The sequence below is a fragment of the Podarcis tiliguerta genome (genome assembly GCF_965153285.1).
Source record: "Podarcis tiliguerta genome assembly, chromosome: 9".
NCBI classification, from domain to species: Eukaryota; Metazoa; Chordata; class Lepidosauria; order Squamata; family Lacertidae; genus Podarcis; species Podarcis tiliguerta.
Window position 1 is genome coordinate 26,985,888 of NC_139542.1, and position 7,965 is coordinate 26,993,852.

Consider the following 7,965-nt stretch of genomic DNA (forward strand, 5'->3'; position numbering starts at 1 on the left):
TGGTGACAATGATACAGTAGCTGTAGTGTTGCACAAGTCTAACTATCTCTAGACTGTGCCCATTGTCAACTGGTTATGCAAGATTGTATTCTAACACAAGAGGGGCCATGAGACTCAAAAGAAGTCCTCCTTATTCCGACTCAGGTCAGCATGAAGAAAGAAAATCATTCCTCGATTCAGTAGTACTGAAAGATGAAGCTTCGATTTTCCCCGCTAAACTGGAACACCATATAAATTGGTCCTTTTGTATTTCCAGTGAGATACACTGAAAATGTCAAAACTCAGTGGGTTTCAAGTACAGTGGTTTAGATTTTTACAACCATAAATATAAACTAGCTGAACTCATTCCATGAGCAGTTCCATTTCAATTCAGAATGTGAGACATACAAAACTACAGAAACATGCTTACATGCAAGTAAATTCTATTAAACTGAATTAGCTTACTCTCGGGTATGAGTGTAGAACATGAATGGAATCTAAATATACAGTAAGGCTGCAATCCTGTGCCACGTTACCTAGAATCATAGAATCATAGAATCATAGAATCATAGAGTTGGAAGAGACCACAAGGGTCATCGAGTCCAACCCCCTGCCAAGCAGGAAACACCATCAGAGCACTCCTGACATATGGTTGTCAAGCCTCTGCTTAAAGACCTCCAAAGAAGGAGACTCCACCACACTCCTTGGCAGCAAATTCCACTGTCGAACAGCTCTTACTGTCAGGAAGTTCTTCCTAATGTTTAGGTGGAATCTTCTTTCTTGTAGTTTGTATCCATTGCTCCGTGTCCGCTTCTCTGGAGCAGCAGAAAACAACCTTTCTCCCTCCTCTATGTGACATCCTTTTATATATTTGAACATGGCTATCATATCACCCCTTAACCTCCTCTTCTCCAGGCTAAACATGCCCAGCTCCCTTAGCCGATCCTCATAAGGCATTGTTTCCAGGCCTTTGACCATTTTGGTTGCCCTCCTCTGTACACGTTCTAGTTTGTCAGTGTCCTTCTTGAACTGTGGTGCCCAGAACTGGACACAGTACTCCAGGTGAGGTCTGACCAGAGCAGAATACAGTGGCACTATAACTTCCCTTGATCTAGATGCTATACTCCTATTGATGCAGCCCAGAATTGCATTGGCTTTTTTAGCTGCCGCGTCACACTGTTGGCTCATGTTAAGTTTGTGGTCAACCAAGACTCCTAGATCCTTTTCACATGTACTGCTCTCAAGCCAGGTGTCACCCATCTTGTATTTGTGCCTCTCATTTTTTTTGCCCAAGTGCAATACTTTACATTTCTCCCTGTTAAAATTCATCTTGTTTGTTTTGGCCCAGTTCTCTAATCTGTCAAGGTCGTTTTGAAGTGTGATCCTGTCTTCTGGGGTGTTAGCCACCCCTCCCAGTTTGGTGTCATCTGCAAATTTGATCAGGATGCCCTTGAGTCCATCATCCAAGTCGTTGATAAAGATGTTGAATAAGACCGGGCCCAAGACAGAACCCTGTGGCACCCCACTAGTCACTCTTCTCCAGGATGAAGAGGAACCATTGATGAGCACCCTTTGGGTCCGGTCAGTCAGCCAGTTACAAATCCACTGAGTGGTAGCATAGTCAAGACCGCATTTTACCAGCTTCTTTACAAGAATATCATGGGGCACCTTGTCAAATGCCTTGCTGAAATCAAGGTAGACTACATCCACTGCGTTCCCTTCATCTACCAGGCTTGTAATTCTGTCAAAAAATGAGATCAGGTTAGTCTGACATGACTTATTTTTCAGAAATCCATGCTGACTATTGGTGATCACAGCATTCCTTTCTAGGTGCTCACAGATTGTTTGCTTAATGATCTGCTCCAGAATCTTCCCTGGTATTGATGTTAGACTGACTGGGCGGTAATTATTTGGGTCCTCTCTTTTCCCCTTTTTGAAAATAGGGACAACATTTGCCCTCCTCCAGTCTGCCGGGACTTCGCCTGTTCTCCAGGAATTCTCAAAGATGACTGCCAGTGGTTCTGAGATCACATCTGCCAGTTCTTTTAATACTCTTGGATGCAGTTCATCTGGCCCTGGAGACTTGAATACATCTAAACTAGCCAAGTATTCTTGTACTATCTCCTTAGTTATTCTGGGCTGTGTTTCCTCTGCTGAATCATTTCCTCCAAATTCTTCAGGTCGGGCATTGTTTTCTTTATCGGAGAAGACTGAGGCAAAGAAGGCATTGAGGAGTTCAGCCCTTTCTATGTCCCCTGACCTGGGAGTAAGCCCCATTTAACTTAGTGGTCTTTGCTTCCAAGTAATTGTGCATAAAGGGAAAGTGTGCCCCATTTCACTGTTTGAGGCAAAATGGGAAGTGCTGCCATGCCATGCCCTACCCTTGCACTGCCGCTGGTGCTGCCATAACTGCTGCTCTCAGCACTGTTTTGCTGTCCTCCCTGCTGCCTCCACTGCTGTCCGAGAAGCGGCACCAGCATAGGCACCAATTTGGGGCAAGATCTCCTGTGATTTTGGCCAGCTTGGAGGCTTCTGCTGCCTAAGCCTGCCTCAGCCTGTCTAATGGCAGAGCCGGCTCTGCATGCATAGGATTGCACTGAAGTATTGTAAATTACAAGTTGCATCTCTTTTATTTTTATAATTATATTTTATTAATTTTCCATCAAAAAACAAAAACAAAAAACAAATCCCACCACATTACAACTTCTATAAATTTTTCCATTTTTAGACTTCCTTCAGCCTCTCTGCCAATCATCCGAATTATATCTTCTTTAATTACACATTTCCAAATTTTGCTATTGCCTTTATGCCTACCCCCCACTTCTATTTTCCTTTTTTACAATATTTCTTATTTTGATACAGAGCTTCTTTGAATGCCACTAACCTTATTTCGTTATCACTTATACATTACAAGTTGCATCTCAAGCCCAAACTGTTAAAGTGACATTACATCCGGAAATATCTTTAGCATATATATGTATATCACATGCTTTGGGGACTTTTGTTCTTTGCATGGTGAGTCCATGATTGTACAAGGACAGAATGCTTTACAGGCTGAGGGAGCCGGCGTTTGTCCTCTTCCACAGACAGTTTTTCCGGGTCATGTGGCCAGCATGACTAAGCCGCTTCTGGCGAAGCCAGAGCAGCACACGGAAACGCCATTTACCTTCCAGCCGGAGCGGTATCAATTCATCTATGTGCACTGCGTGCTTTCGAACTGCTAGGTTGGCAGGAGCTGGGACGAACAACGGGAGCTCACCCTGTCGCGGGACCTCAAACCGCTGACCTTCCGATTGGCAATTCCAAGCGGTGCAGTGGTTTAAACCACAGCGCCACCCGCATCCCCCAAAGGCTTATAGTAAACTGTAATTTTCAGGCACTGATGTTCTCAAGGCATGCAGCAACTATATCAATCATCAAACCAGAAAACAAACAAGAAGAGCTGCTTGGGTGGGAGAATGTATGTATGTATGTATGTATGTATGTATTTTAACTATTTGTTTATCACTTAATACTAAACACTTAATACAAAATAACCTCTACCCACACCCCAGACATTAGTGTCTCCTTTTTATAGATTCTGCTTCTCACCCTTCCAGCTTAGTATAAAATCTTAAAACCAGTAACATGAAGCTGTTATGTGGACATTCCCTTCAAGTTATCTGGGACTCCCCCTGCCCTTTTTACTGTAGTTCAACTGAATCCATCTTTTAATTGAAATGCCAGATGCACCACTATACATTTGATAGATTTGCCTCTCCTTATGTCCTCAAATTGCAATATAGTCATGAAAACAAGTGGAACCTAAATGCAGTGGCAGTTGTTGATCTCCTCTCAGCCACTGTTGAGGAATTAATGATTATTTCTCTCCTTTGAACAGGGTACATTTCAATTTCATTACATGCAAAGGTGATTTAGAAAAGATTTCACCAAGTGCTAAATCATTCATAGGACACTACTCAGGCTTACAGGTAGCTAGCCGAATTTTGAATGTTTGAGCTGATCAAGTCCTCTAATATTAATTGCAGCTTAATACTGAAGATGATTAATTCTACTTCACTGTGGTATTACTTATTAATATGTGATTTATAGTAATGCAAGGAAAATTCATTTTATGGGTTTGTGCGTCTGAAAAATAAGGTGACAAGTAAACAAGAAGTGTGGTGTTATTTTTAAGCTGGGTATAGATCATGTGATAGTTTTTATAGAAAAACCTGGTTGGTGAAAAAGAACATAGAGTTGAGGACCAGGAGCTGCAGCTCAATGGAGGCAAGTTGCAAGGCCTTTCATACTGGAAATCCGAAGTCCAGTCCCTAACATTTCCTAGATCAGGGATGGGGACCCAGTAGCCCTTCGGGTGTTCTACTTCAACTGCCATAATCCCTGATCATTGTCCATGCTGACTGGAGCTTATGGAGTCCAACAACATCCAGAAGCCCGTAGGTTCTCCATGCCTGGCTTAAGTGGTAGGAAAGATCTCACAATAACAATCATTAATTCCTGTTCATCTTTTGCTTCTCCTTGATTATGGATATCAGGCGGTGTAGGGTTATTCCGAGTAAAAATTCTCTCCAGATGACTTGGTAGGTGAGTTTTGCTTGATAACGTGTCTCTGTCTGATCACTGATCACCAGGAACGTGGCTAACTCCACTGTATATTTTTGTTTCACTTGCTTGAATCATTGCTATCTGCTTGGTCTCATTGCACCATTATATAGTGCCTGTACTCTTGGACTACGGGGCTCTCTGACTTAGACTATGTGTATAAACCAACATAAGGGTGGAATTCTGTGCTGTGTAGGATAAGATTGAATTAATGCTCTTTTAGTCCCGTACAACTCTGGGATTCATTGATTTAATGTAGGTGAAACTAATCCGCAACATAAGGTACATCATTTTAAATATTTTTTTTTTTTGAGGGGGGTTGCAAACAAAACAGTAAGTTGGTGTTTTTATTTAAGTGTTAGAATCACAGAGTTGGAAAAACCCACAAGGGTCATTTAGTCTGTCCTTCCATCCCTGGGTGGGCTTGAACCACCAACCTTCTGGTTAACAGCCAGAAGCACTGACTCATTGCTCTACCTGATGTATATCTTCATATTTTCAAAGATGGTTGTAGTATGATGGTGAAGGGGTCTTTTCTCAGTAAGCCTGCCTCCTTTTCTCCTTATGTTATGCATGCAATATATTCACTCAGTAATAAACCCAGTGACTAATAATGATAAATTACAAGTGTCTGAACTGATCTTTGTCAAACAAAAAGAACTGTAGGGCATGCTTAATTCTGTGAACCACCCCCTAGACTTCCCCTTGGTAACAATCACTTTTTTCTGTTCTACAGCAGTCTATCAAAAGTGATTTCTAAATGAAATCACTATCACAGCCTGCCAGGTAAGTCAGAGCCAGAATAGGTCCTCGACCACGGTGTACTATTTGAGCCATCACTACTGAATTCTGTTGGCATTGAACTGTCATTTTACTTTATTTCTAACAATTACATCAGAAAATGTAATTAGCACCGAATAGTTCTACTTGGGGCGGGGTGGGGGGGCGCTGAGGCTGGTATTGATCAGACCTAGTTAGTGCCTACTGACTGTACTCCGTTGAAACCAAGTGGACAGATTAGCCTGTGTTTGCTGGCAAGTAAAGTGCTGCACCAGTCAAAATGTGATCAATCCACCAATCTACAGTGACAGAATAATACATTAGAACAGATTGATCTCTCAGTGGCACTAAATCAAGTTAACTGCTTCCTCACACTTTTGTGGGTCTGCTTTACAAAGCCAGATATTCTCCAGTCCATCTCCAGTGCTTGTTCAGAATGCAATGCATGGTTTTTCATTTTGATATCTTCTCCCTTAGTATTCGGTTTGCAATCATTTTGCATTTCTTACTGGTACCTTCACCTATACTCTCATGTGATATGAAGAACAGTTGGTAGGAATCCAAATCTTTGCTGATTAATCTAGAATTGCTGGCAAATTTAAGGGAAGATCTCGCTCTCTTTTTCTTTCTTTTTTTTTGTATGCACTTTAATTTCCACTTAATGGAACTTAGAATAGTTTCTTCCAGCATAGCTAAACTCATTGTCTTTCAAGAGTTTACTTCTCCTGCTTTTAGTGTTGGTGTGCATGTCCTGATCATGCTGCATGGCTGCATACTGTGCATTCCCCTGGGAATTGCATTTGGGTTTCACCTGCCCTGCTTCCACCCAGGACAGACAAAAGGGAAGAAAGTATTGTTGTTGTCATTTAGTCGTGTCTGACTCTTCGTGACCCCATGGACCAGAGCACGCCAGGCACTCCTGTCTTCCACTGCCTCCCCCAATTTGGTCAAACTCATGTTGGTAGCTTCGAGAACACTGTCCAACCATCTCATCCTCTGTCGTCCCCTTCTCCTTGTGCCCTCCATCTTTCCCAACGTCAGGGTCTTTTCCAGGGAGTCTCCCCGATGCTTTTCAACATCTTTATGCGCCCCCTCGCCCAGCTTGTCTGGAGTTTTGGGCTGGGTTGCCATCAGTATGCCGATGACACCCAACTCTATCTGTTGATGGATGGCCATCCTGACTCGGCCCCAGACACACTGACCAGATGTTTGGAAGCTGTGGCTGGATGGTTACATGGGAGCCGGTTGAAGCTAAATCCTTCGAAGACAGAGGTCCTGTGGCTGGGACGGGACGATATGGGATTGGGGGGGGCAACTCCCATCTCTTGCGGGGGTGCAATTAGTGCCAGCACCGTTCGTTAAGAGTTTGGGTGTAATCCTCGACACCTCCCTTTCCATGGAGGCGCAGATTGCAGCTATAACAAAGGCGGCATTTTTCCATCTCCGCCAAGCTAAGCAGTTGGCTCCTTACCTCTCTCGCCCTGACCTAGCCACTGTGATCCATGTGACGGTCACCTCCAGACTGGATTACTGTAACTCGCTCTACGTGGGGCTGCCCTTGAGACTGATCCAGAAACTCCAGCGGGTGCAGAATGCTGCAGCGAGACTCCTTACGGGGTCTTCGCTGCGAGATCACATTCACCCAGTGCTATACCAGCTGCACTGGCTCCCGGTGGAGTACAGGACCAGGTTTAAGGTGCTGGTTTTAACCTTTAAAGCCCTATACGGCCTAGGACCCTCGTACCTACAGGACCGCCTCTCCTGGTATGCCCCACAGAGAAACTTACAGTCTTCAAATAAAAACATCTTGAAGGTCCCAGGCCACAGAGAAGTTAGGCTAGCCTCAACTAGAGCCAGGGCTTTTTCGGCTGTGGCTCCGATCTGGTGGGACACTCTGTCACAAGAGACTAGGGCCCTGTGGGACTTGACATCTTTCTGCAGGGCCTGCAAGACAGAGCTGTTCCACCAGGCCTTTGGCCAGGGCACAGCCTGACTCCCTCCCTCGGCAATCTTCGCGGAGCTCTGGCCCAATGGTTGCCAGTGGCTTGATTTGAATTAATTTTATAATGAATGGTTTTAGAGTGATGTTGGTGCTGTACTTTTGTACTGTTTTATTGTTGTTAGCTGCCCTGAGCCCGGCTTCGGCTGGGGAGGGCGGGATATAAATAAAAATTATTATTATTATTATTATTATTATTATTATTATTATTATTATTATTATTTTCTCATGAGGTGGCCAAAGTATTGGAGCCTCAGCTTCAGGATCTGTCCTTCCAGTGAGCACTCAGGGCTGATTTCCTTCAGAGTGGATGATGATGAACTAATATAGTGCAAATATAGTATAGAGAGAGATATCTCCACTCCCTCCTTGTTCTTTATGTTAATGTTTTGTTTCTTTTGTAACTATTTCTTTGTGCTTTTATCTCGTGTTTTTATCTTGTGAACCACCCTATGATCTTTTGATAACAGGTCGTATAAAAAATATACTACTAATGCTACTACAACCACTACTAATAATTCTTCCCTGGCCTAGAGGTGAGAGAGAGCATCATTTTGTGGTTCACCTCAGCTGTCCACAACATTTTGCTGCCTGAGCCAAAG